The sequence below is a fragment of the Oncorhynchus mykiss genome, chromosome 2, assembly GCF_057628025.1.
Source record: "Oncorhynchus mykiss isolate SJ-2025 chromosome 2, ASM5762802v1, whole genome shotgun sequence".
In the NCBI taxonomy this organism is placed as follows: domain Eukaryota; kingdom Metazoa; phylum Chordata; class Actinopteri; order Salmoniformes; family Salmonidae; genus Oncorhynchus; species Oncorhynchus mykiss.
In genome coordinates, this window is record NC_143023.1 from 55105685 (window position 1) to 55117867 (window position 12183).

Genomic DNA, 12183 nt, shown 5'->3' on the forward strand with positions numbered 1-12183 from the left:
GAAGTTTTTCACAATTGCTGACATTTAATCCTAGTAAAAAACTTTATTTTAAGAATGTGAAATGTCAGAATAATAGTAGAGAATTATTTATTTTTCAGCTTTTATTTCTTTCATCACATTCCCAGTGGGTCAGAAGTTTGCATATACTTAATTGGTATTTGGTAGCATTGCCTTTAAATTGTTTAACTTGGGTCAAACGTTTCGGGCAGCCTTCCACAATCAGTTGGGTGAATTTTGGCCTATTCCTCCAGACAGAGCTGACAGAGTCAGGTTTGTAGGCCTCCGCACATGCTTTTTCAGTTCTGCCCACAAATGTTCTATAGGATTGAGGTCAGGGCTTTGTGGTGGCCACTCCAATGCTTTGACTTTGTTGTCCTTAAGCCATTTTGCCACAACTTTGGAAGACCCATTTGCGACTAAGCTTTAACTTAACTGATGTCTTGAGATGTTGCTTCAATATATCCACATAATATTCCTGCCTCATGATGCCATCTATTTTGTGAAGTGCACCAGTCCCTCATGTAGCAAAGCACCCCCACAATATGATGCTGCCACCCCCATGCTTCATAGTTGGGATGGTGTTCTTTGGCTTGCAAGCATCCCCCTTTTTCCTCCAAACATAACGATGGTCATTATGGCCAAACCGTTCTGTTTTTGTTTCATCAGACCAGAGGACATTTCTCCAAAAAGTACGACCTTTGTCCTCTTGTGCAGTTGCAAACTGTAGTCGCTTTTTTCTGGCAGTTTTGGAGCAGTGGCTTCTTCCTTGCGGAGAGGCCTTTCAGGATATGTCGATATAGGACTCGTTTTACTGTGGATATAGATACTTTTGTACCTGTTTCCTCCAGCATCTTCACAAGGTCCTTTGCTGTTGTTCTGGGATTGATTTGCACTTTTCGCACCAAAGTATGTTCATCTCTAGGAGACAGAACGTGTCTCCTTCCTGAGCGGTATGACGGCTGCGTGGTCCCATGGTGTTTATACTTGCGTACCATTGTTTGTAGAGATGAACGTGGTACCTTCAGGTATTTGGAAATTGCTTCCAAGGATGAACCAGACTTGTGGAGGTCTACAATTTTTTTCTGAGGTCTTGGCCGATTTCCTTTGATTTTCCCATGATGTCAAGCAAAGAGGCATTGAGTTTGAAGCTAGGCCTTGAAATACATCCACAAGTATACAGACTCAAATGATGCCAATTAGCCTATCAGAAGCTTCTAAAGCCATGACGTAATTTTCTGGAATTTTCCAAGCTGTTTAAAGGCACAGTCAACTTAGTGTATGTAAACTTCTGACACACTGGAATTGTGATACAGTGAATTACAGGTGAAATAATCTGTCTGTAAACAATTGTTGGAAAAATTACTTGTGTCATGCACAAAGTAGATATCCTAACTGACTTGCCAAAAATATAGTTTGTTTGCAAGAAATTTGTGGAGTGGTTGGAAAACGAGTTTTAATGACTCCAACCTAAGTGTGTGTAAACTTCCGACTTCAACTATATATGCCACTTTGATTCTGTTTCAGTAATAATGAAATCAGACCTTCTTGTTGCTTGTCCGATAATCTACCATTTATAACGGAGTGGTGAAAACAAGCTAATAATGATCCTCTGAGTATATTAAAAAAGGTTTGGTATACTTACACTGGTATGCCATCCAGCCCTGGAGTTTTCCCGGACTTAAAGGCTTTAATTGCATCAAGAAGTCCCTCCTCTGTTATTTGGCCTTCAAATTAGTCTTTCTGTACAGATGTTAATTTTACATTATTATTGTGAAAGAAATCCATACAATTAGCTTGGATTAGTGCAGATGGAGGAGACTGAAACGAAAACATATTCTTGAAGTACTTTACCTCCTCTTACAAATGATAGTTTGGTGAATCATGAGTGACTCCATCATTTGTAACAAGTTCCAATAAAACAATTTTGGTAGCATTTCTATGTTGAAGATTGAAAAAGAATTTGGTGCATTTTTCCCCATATTCCATCCAGTTCGCATTAGTTTTTACAATATATTACACTGGATCTTTCTTGAATACCTTTCTCCATTTCTTTTTGTTTTTCCTCTAACTTACTCTGAGCCTCTACGGTACAGTTTTTATTGCTGTCTAACTGTACTGTTAGTCCTTCAATTTCCTTTGTTAATATGGACTCTTTTGACCTAAATTGCTTTTGTTTTATAGATGAGTACTGAATTGCATGGCCTCTAAAGGCACATTTAAAAGTGTCCCATACAATAAGGGGATCTGCTGTACCTATGTTATGTCGGACAAAGTCAGTTATAAATTCTCCTGTCCTAGTTAAAAACAAGTTATCATCCAGTAGGCTTTAATTCAATTTCCAATATCTTCGCTCACGTGGAAATTCTGTAAGAGTAATATATATGCCAATTATGTGATGGTCCGATGGCATTCTGTCCCCTATCAACACTTTTTAAACTTTTGGTGCCAGAGAGAATGACATAAGAAAGTAATCAAGACGACTTGCACTCATGTAGATATGAAATAATTGGATGGTGAAACTTTCATCCAGTCAACCAGAAAAGCAAGGTGAAGCAATAGCCATCATTTATTAGAAAAAATTAAGTTTCCATCATCATTTGCAATAAAGAAAGTTAGACAAAAGGAAAATCCATCCCAGTCCAAGGGATAAAAATGTTGTCTGTCTCCTGTATCTGCTGTTTCCATTACACATGTCACAAAGATTTTTATTTCAACATTACTTTAGTCGAATAAACCTGGGGCAATGGAAACCTGCCTAGTGTTTCTCCTCCTGCCGTTCCAGTGCTGTGCGGCCCAGATGCCATTTTCAGAGGAATTGATTTCCCCTTCGGTTGGCTTCATTATCTGCGGTGTGCAGCAGCAAACCCCCTCCTTCTCCTTCCCTCCGTCCTTTTTTTCCATGCCAGGCATCCTGCCATCAAGGAGAGGTCACCCAGCTTGTGACTGCAGCACAGGGGAGGTACAGTGAGCCATGGCTGCAGAGCTCCAAGGCTCCAGGGCTGCAGGCTGGAGAGGGGGAGGGACAGGCTGAGCCCAACTGCAGACTCATAGAGCGTGAAATAAGGAGATAGGCTCTCTATCTGCCACTACCAATGACTCAATCCCTTCTTTCATGCAGCCCCCTAGAATCTACAGTAACTGCCGTTTTATGAAACGGCCATGGCCCCTGTTGTAAATTCTCATGTCCTTGTTTCACAGGCTTCAATTGTCTTTAGTAGCTGTGGTTCCGGGGATACACTGGTTTTAGTGTAAGGGAAAAGTGTGTGTGTGTGTGTGTGTGTGTGTGTGTGTGTGCCCTATTGTCCCAAATGCCATCCTATTCCCTATATAGTGCAGCACTTTTGACCAGGGCCTATAGGGCATTGGTCAAAATTTGTGCACTATGTAGAGTGATGTGTGCCATTTGTGATTAACATGTGTGCAGATAATTAATTGAGCAGGTGGTGCTGCCAAGCGATTAGTTAGTGAGGAGGGGTCTTTACTGCCAGCTTAGGTTTCGTCCCAAATGGCACCCTATTCCTTATATGTAGTGCACTACTTTTGACCAGGTCCCGATGTAGTGCATTATGTAGTAGTAGTGCATCCCGATGTAGTGCCATTTGGGATACAATATCTGAAACAGTGCAACACTGAATAATAGTTAACCTAGACTGCATATAGCAACATAAATGCATCAACTTTAAGTAGCTCATTTCTCTAATACGCTGTCCACCATTTCTTTCTCCTTTTTTTCTCCTCTCAGAGTACAAAGTCGTATACTGTGTCCGAAAATTGCACCTTATTTCCTATAGTGCACTACTATCAACCAGGGCCTGTCATGCCAAATAATGTCCTCCGGCCAAATAGTGTCCCACTCTACATTACAATGGGATTTAGCGTCCGTTGCTATATCAACGGTGTGATGACCTAATGATTAAAATTTTGGAGATCATTACAGCCTAAATCATATTCTATTCATCATCGTTATGCAAACAAGGCTGATTTCCACGACAATTTCGCTGTTTAAACAAGTTTTGTTTAGCTAATAAAATGAAAACATTATTTCAAAACCTTGTTAATATTACAACATGAAATCCATGTCTTAAAGATTGCTATGTTTCAGAAATGGCGAAGAAAAACGAGTAATCTGCTTGACACATCAAAGTTACTTACCTTACAGATCACGAAGTCAGCTAATGTTCATTCCATTCATATGCAAATCCATTGCAGTGTTATAGATGGGAGATATGTAATTTTCAACACTTTTGGAAGGTATGGCCTACCTCAAGCTGGTCCCCTTCCGACTCAGAGTACAGAGAATCAGACTGATCTGAACTCACTGGTTCTGGTGGACGGGATACCTCCTGGGGGGCTCGGACAGATAATGGTCCTAAAGTCATTTGGAGATAGAAATTGAAGTGGTACATTTTTATAAGCTTAGCATAACTACCATTTTCTTGCTTTCTCAAATGTCAACCAAAGCTTAACCTTTCTGATCTCCCCATCCCGGATCCGGGATCGTGAATACAGACTCAAGCTCATTACCATAACGCAACGTTAACTATTCATGAAAATCGCAAATGAAATGAAATAAATATGCTAGCTCTCAAGCTTAGCCTTTTGTTAACAACACTGTCATCTCAGATTTTCAAAATATGCTTCCCAACCATTGCAAAACAAGCATTTGTGTAACAGTATTGATGGCTAACGTAGCATTTAGCATTAGCATTCAGCTGGCAACATTTACACAAAAAAACAGAAAAGCATTCAAATAAAATAATTTACCTTTGAAGAACTTCAGATGTTTTCAATGAGGAGACTCTCAGATAGCAAATGTTCAGTTTTTCCTGAAAGATTATTTGTTTAGGACAAATCGCTCCGTTTTCTGCGTCACGTTTAGCTATGAAAAAACCCCTGTATCCAGGATTGTGTAAATCTATCAGCAAGCTCATTAGCATAACACAACGTTAACTATTCATGAAAATCGCAAATGAAATGAAATAAATATGCCATCTCTCAAGCTTAGCCTTTTGTAAACAACACTGTCATCTCAGATTTTCAAAATATGCTTCTCAACCATAGGAAAACAATCATTTGTGTAAAAGTAGCTAGCTAGCTTTAGCATTTAGCGTTAGCATTTAGCGTTAGCATTAGCGTTAGCATCCAGCACGCAACATTTCAACAAAAACATAAAAGCCTTCAAATAAAATAATTTACCTTTGAAGAACTTCGGATGTTTTCAATGAGGATACTCTCAGTTAGATAGCAGATGCTCAGTTTTTCCAAAAAGATTCTTTGTGTATTAGAAATAGCTCCGTTTTATACATCACATTTGGCTACCAAAAAAAATCTGAAAATTCAGTCCTCAAAACGCGAACTTTTTTCCAAATTAACTCCATAATATCGACTGAAAACATGGCAAACGTTGTTTAGAATCAATCATCAAGGTGTTTTTCACATATCTCTTCATTGATACATCGTTCTTGGACACATGGTTTCTCCCCTATATCAAATGGAAAAGTACCAGCAGCTGGCAATTGCGCACCGAATTCCACGCAGGACACCAGGCGGACACTTGGAAAATGTAGTCTCTTATGGTCAATCTTCCAATGATATGCCTACAAATACGTCACAATGCTGCTAAGACCTTGGGCGAACGACAGAAAGTGTAGGCTCATTCCTTGCGCAATCACAGCCATATAAGGAGACAATGGAAAACAGAGCTTCAGAAATTCTGCTAATTCCTGGTTGATGCATCATCTTGGTTTCGCCTGTAGAATGAGTTCTGGGGCACTTACAGACAAAATCTTTGCAGATTCTGAAACTTCAGAGTGTTATATGCATAGTCGAGCATCTTTTCGTGACAAAATATCGCGCTTAAAACGGGAACGTTTTTTATCCAAAAATGAAATAGCGCCCCTAGAGATCTAACAGGTTAACATACTTTGTCTATTGGGCTTCACTGAAGTGTAGTGCATCAGTGCTTCCAGTGGTTGACCGTCCAACTGCTCCAACTGTAGAAGATTGTTGGCTTCCACTGAGGTAACCCTAGGAAGACAAATACATTTTTTATATTCGCTTTAACAGATGGTGACCCCAGCTAGGAGCGAAAGAGCAGCGTGGTTTCCCAGGTCTCGCCTTCCTTTCGTCCTTCTTCCAAACCAGGTAATTCACCCGGATATCGTAGCACTTGTTCCCCTTCTTGATTCTGCTCCGGTAACTCTCCTTCTGTTTCTCCTGAGGCTTGTCCATGTTCAGTCTCACCTTGATTGATGACAGGAATGCATGCAATTATAGTTCATATTACAAATACATTTCTTACATATCTCTTGGAGGGCCACAAAATAAATAAACAACTGACAATCATTTTTACCTGGTCAAAAAACTCCACATCTTAGTCCGTGCCTGAAGGTAGTACTCAAAGTCGTTCTGATCTGTTTCGACAACTTCCAGCACATCAGGTGAGGTTTCAGTGATCTGAAAGTACGTTATACCTTGTTCCAGCGTTCATGACGTCGGTCACTCAAGATGACCATCCTTCCCCCGTAGTTAGATATGATTGCTTAACAAGTCGGAAGAGAAGAGTTGCTGAAATACTCAAGTCCAAGTCACCTAGTTAATTCTTAGGGTTGCAATCCTGTTAATGCTTATCAATTGGCTTACTACACAAGACTCTTAAAGTATTTCATTTAAAGGTTAATTGTATTTTTTGATCACAGAAACAATGAGAAAATATGGAGAGAAAAAAATAATAAAATGTTAATTATATAAAGCATCCTGTCTAATCATCTGCCAGAGAGTATCCCCTATCGGCCAAAGCCGAAAACATTTGGGCCAGATAACTATCGGCCCAAGCCCCATGTAATACAATTGGGCCGCATAACTCACACCGGAATCGGCATCAGTCCAATTCCCGCATCCTTGCCATAAGTAATACTGCCGAAGGCGGCCCAGACTCGGACCACATGATGTTGGCTGAGTGTGACTCTCAGTCTAGTGCCCCGACGCTCAGCTGGAATCGTCCCAGATTCACTGTGCTAGCTGGGATATGTCTGTCATATTTAGGAGTCTAGCTATAAGTTAAACCTGATCAATCAAATGGATAGGTGTAAGCAATTATAGTAATTCTAAACGCACTTAACTTCTTATGGCTGCAGGGGCAGTATTGAGTAGCTTGGATGAAAGGTGCCCAGAGGTGCCCAGAGTAAACGGCCTGATCCTCAGTCCCAGTTGCTAATATATGCATAGTATTATTAGTATTGGATAGAAAACACTCTGAAGTTTCTAAAACTGTTTGAATGCTGTCTGTGAGTATAACAGAACTCATATGGCAGGCAAAAACCTGAGAAGAAATCCAAACAGGAAGTGGAAAATCTGAGGTTGGTCGATTTTTAACCCAGCCCCTATTGAATACACAGTGGGATATGGATCAAGTTGCACTTCATAGGGCTTCCACTAGATGTCAACCGTCTTTAGAAACTTGAATGAGGCTTCTACTGTGTTGTGGAGCCGGATGGGAGCTCTTTGAGTCAGTGGTCTGGCAGAGAGCCAGGTCCTGGTCATGCACATTTCACATGATAGTGACCTGCGTTCCATGGCTTCTCTACAGACATAGGAATCCTCCGGTTGGAACATTATTGAAGATTTATGATAACAACATCCTAAAGATTGATTCTATACTTAGTTTGACAAGTTTCTTAGACCTGTAATATAACTTTTTGAAGTTTTCGTCCGACGTTCGGATGGACCTGCACGAGTGTTTGGATTTGTGTGCTAAACGCGCTAACAAAAGTAGCTACTTGGACATAAATAATGGACATTATCGAACAAATCAAGAATTTGTTGTGGAACTAGGATTCCTGGGAGTGCATTCTGATGAAGATCGTCAAAGGTAAGGGAATATTTATAATGTGATTTCTGATTTCTGTTGACTTTCTATTTTCTGAGTGCCGTCTCTGATTATTGCATGGTTTGCTTTTTCTGTAAAGTTTTTTTGAAATCTGACACAGCGGTTTCATTAAGGAGAGGTATATCTATATTTCCATGTCTAACAATTGTATTTATTGACATTTATAATGAGTATTTCTGTAAAGTGATGTGGCTCTCTGCAATATCACTTGATGTTTTTGAAACTGGTGAACGTAACGCGCCCAACGTATACTGAGATTTTATCAAACAAAACATCCTATCAGTTTCATCTGATGAAGATCAGCAAAGGTTAGTGATTCATTTTATCTCTATTTGTGCTTTTTGTGACTCCTCTCTTTGGCTGGAAAAATTGCTGAATTTTTCTATGAGTTGGTGGTAACCTAACATAATCATTTGTGGTGCTTTCGCCGTAAAGCCTATTTGAAATCAGACACTGTGGTGGGATTAACAACAAGATTACCTTCAAAATGGTATAAGATACATGTAATTTTGAGGAATTTCAATTATGAGATTTCTGTTGTTTTGAATTTGGCGCCCTGCACTTTCACTGGCTGTTGTCATATCGATCCCGTTAAAAACTTTGTGGAAGGAGCCTCCCGAGTAGCGCGGTCTAAGACACTGCATCGCAGCGCAAACTGCGTTGCTACAGATGCTGGCTCGAGACCTACTTGGCCGGCCTGGATGTCCTTGTCCCATCGTGCTGTAGCGACTCCTGTGGTGGGCCAGGCGCATGCACGCTGACACGGCCACCAGGTGTATGGTGTTTCCTCTGACACAAAATGTTTTTTTGTGGATGGGTATAATTTGTATGTATAAAATGTATAAAGATACACTGCTTCTTTATGCAACCGCTGTGTTAGATTTATTTTTAACGTTACAGAAATCGCACACTATTTCATATGCTGAGGCAGCGCTCAGTTCCAAGCTACATTTCCACGTAATGTTGGAGTCAACAGAAACACAGATTTAAGCATAAATATTCCCTTACCTTCGATGGTCTTCGTTCAGAATGTTCTGGAAGGCTTCATACTTACCCAATACATCGTTTGGTTTCAAGTCTTGCGTCTTTGTATTAGCTACTGCTAATAACATCAGCTGAAATGCACCCAAAACGTCCTCCGGTCCGGATAAGTTGCGCATCAAAACTTCAAAATTACACATTATATGTCGACTAAACAGGTCAAACTAAGTGCAGAAGCAAGCTTTATGATGTTTTAGACGTGCAAAACAAACTTCAATTCAATCGGCCATCGTCTGCCCTTCTCTTGAGTGCTGGAAACAAAGGAATGGCTGTGACCAATTCGCGCCCTAACGCACAGGTTTTTTTATCGCGACACTTACTCCAACCACTCCTATAGGGCCAATTCTCGCGCGATTTGAACGATTGAACGCTCCAAAGAAAGAGGACATCTAGTGGAAGAGATGGAAAGTGTCCCCAGATCCATAAGTGGTCGGGAAGGGTGGGGGCATGACGTCAAAGTTGCTCCAACTTTCATGGCCACAAAAACTAGTTTGGAAGAATGCATGCCCTGTGAGTTCTGCTATACTTACAGACATAATTCCAACGGTTTTAGAAGCTTTAGAGTGTTTTCTATCCAATAATAATTATTATATGCATATATTAGAAATTTTTTATATATTTTTTTTCAGTTTACTAGGGGTACCCAATTTCTCCAAAGGGGGCGTAAATCTGCCATGCCCTCAAAAGGGCAGTAAAATTTAAAATGACTAAATATGGGAATTTTGTATACATTTATTTAAATTTGCATCTGTCTGCTTCTGGGGGGATTCTGGTAAGATGCCGGGAAAGTCGGCTGATTTCCGGTTGACGGGAACGGCCCGATGTACCTGGCCGATTCAACCAGTTCCTGCCCCCCGGAAGAGGGCTGCTTCTTTGCCGATTCCTCATTGCTAGCTGGGATAAGTATATGTATAGCTAGCAACTAGCTAACGTTTGATGGAAAATGGTTTTTGGAAAATGGTTGTACATAGCTAAATCCGTCCAGTTATCTAACCCTGAATTGTGAATTTCTCTGAATGTTGCGCCTCTTGTCGAGATCGGTGGTGTTTTCATAGATCTTCGTCTGGTTGGAAAGATAAAATAACCTCTCCTCAAGGGATGCCATTGAAATGCAAGCTACATACAAACAGAAAGCTGCAATAACAGCTACAGTAGCTTGCTTGCTAACTAGCTAACGTTAGTTTTGTTTAGCTGTCTGGCTAGCTAGCTGGCTAGCTGACTAGGCAGGCTGAGGAATATAAGTACAGTAGCTAGCAATATCAATCTAAAAACAGCTTAAATTATTTATTCCTATTTAACAATTTGTACTTATATAAAGACAAATACATGGTAAAGAAAGGGTTCTCTTTCCAGTCTTTTCAGGCCTTTGAAGCAGCAGGTTTTCCCCGTCAAAAACATTGTCCTTGGAGAGCAATTCTAAAGTAATCATTTTGAGCGGGCTGAGCGAGGATTTATGCTGTGAAATAGAACTAGAACTGCCCGCATCTTCCTTCCTTTTTTGCGACCGCTATGGGGTAAAATAGAACCAAGCAACCAGCATAGCAACGGACGCTTGGATTCGTAATCCAAAGCATAGCAACAGAAGCTAGAACTCATCAAATTCCATTGTGACGTAGAGGGGGACACTATTTGGCCGGGGGACACTATTTGGCATGACAGGCCCATATGACTCTGATCAAAAGTAGTGCACTATTTAGAGATTAGGGCGCCATTTGGGACGCAGTCACGACGAGGGTCAAGAGATGACAAAACTGTAACCCCATCTTGTTTCTCGTATAGACAGAACCAGTCAGATTCGACCCTCCCTTCTCACTCTGTGACGGATGACTGGAAGTGTTTTCCTCTGCATTGTATAGACAGAGGGGACACCCAGTCAGATTCAGCCCTCCCTTCTCCCTCTGTGACAGATGACTGGAAGTGTTTTCCTCTGCATTGTTCTTTCCATCTCTCCACTGGTGTCAGCAGGGGTCCGCTGAGGGACTGACTGTGTGGCTGGATGGTTATTGATGGCCACAACTCAGCCTCTGAGGTCTAAACAAGAACAGCTAGCAGCCATTGGAGACCGAGATCAAAGTATATTTTTTGCCTTCGGAAAGATTTCACAACCCTTAACTTTTCACACATTTTGTTACATTACAGCCTTATTCTAAAATTGATGAAAAAAAGTACAATTGAATCCATCTACACACAATAACCCTTAATGACAAAATAAAAACAGGTGTTTAGAAAAAACTTAAATCACATTTAACTATTCAGACCCTTTCCCCAACACTTTGTTGAAGCACCTTTGGCAGTGATTACAGCCTTGATTATTCTTGGGTATGACGCTACAAGCTTGGCACACCTGTATTTGGGGAGTTGATCCCATTATTCTCTGAAGATCCTCTCAAGCTCTGTCAAGTTGGATGGGGAGTGTCACTACACAGCTATTTCCAGGTCTCTCCAGTGATGTTTGATCGGGTTCAAGTCTGGGCTCTGGCTGGGCCACTCAAGGACATTCAGAGACTTGTCCCGAAGCCACTCCTTCGTTGTCTTGGCTGTGTGCTTAAGGTCGTTGTCCTGTTAGAAGGTGAACCTTCGCCCCAGTCTGAGGTCCTGAGTGCTCTGGAGCAGGTTTTCATCTAGAATCTCTCTGTACTTTGCTCTGTTCATCTTTCCCTCGATCCTGACTAGTCTACCAGTCCCCGACACTGAAAAACATCCCCACAGCATGATGCTGCCACCACCATTCTTCATCGAAGGGAAGGTGCCAGGTTTCCTCCAGACGGGATGCTTGGTATTCATGCCAAAGAGTTCAGTCTTGGTTTCACCAGACCAGAGAATCTTGTTTCTCATGATCTGAGAGTCTTTAGGTGTCTTTTGGCAAAATCCAGCAACGTCCCTTTTACTGAAGAGTGGTTTCTGTCTGGCCACTCTACCAAAAAGGTCTTATTGGTGGAGTGCTGCAGAGATTGGTGTCCTTCTGGAAGGTTCTCCAATCTCCACAGAGGAACTCTAGAGCTCTGTCAGAGTGACCATCGAGTTCTTGGTCACCTCCCTGACCAAAGCCCTTCTCCCCCGATTGCTCAGTTTGGCTGGGCGGTCAGCTCTAGGAAGAGTCCTGCTGGTTCCAAACTTCTTCCATTTTAAGAATGATGGAGGCCACTGTGTTCCTGGGGACCAATAATGCTGCAGGTTTTTTTTGTACCCTTCCCCAGATCTGTGCCTTGATACAGTCCTGCACTGGAGCTCTACGAACAATTCCTTTGACCTCA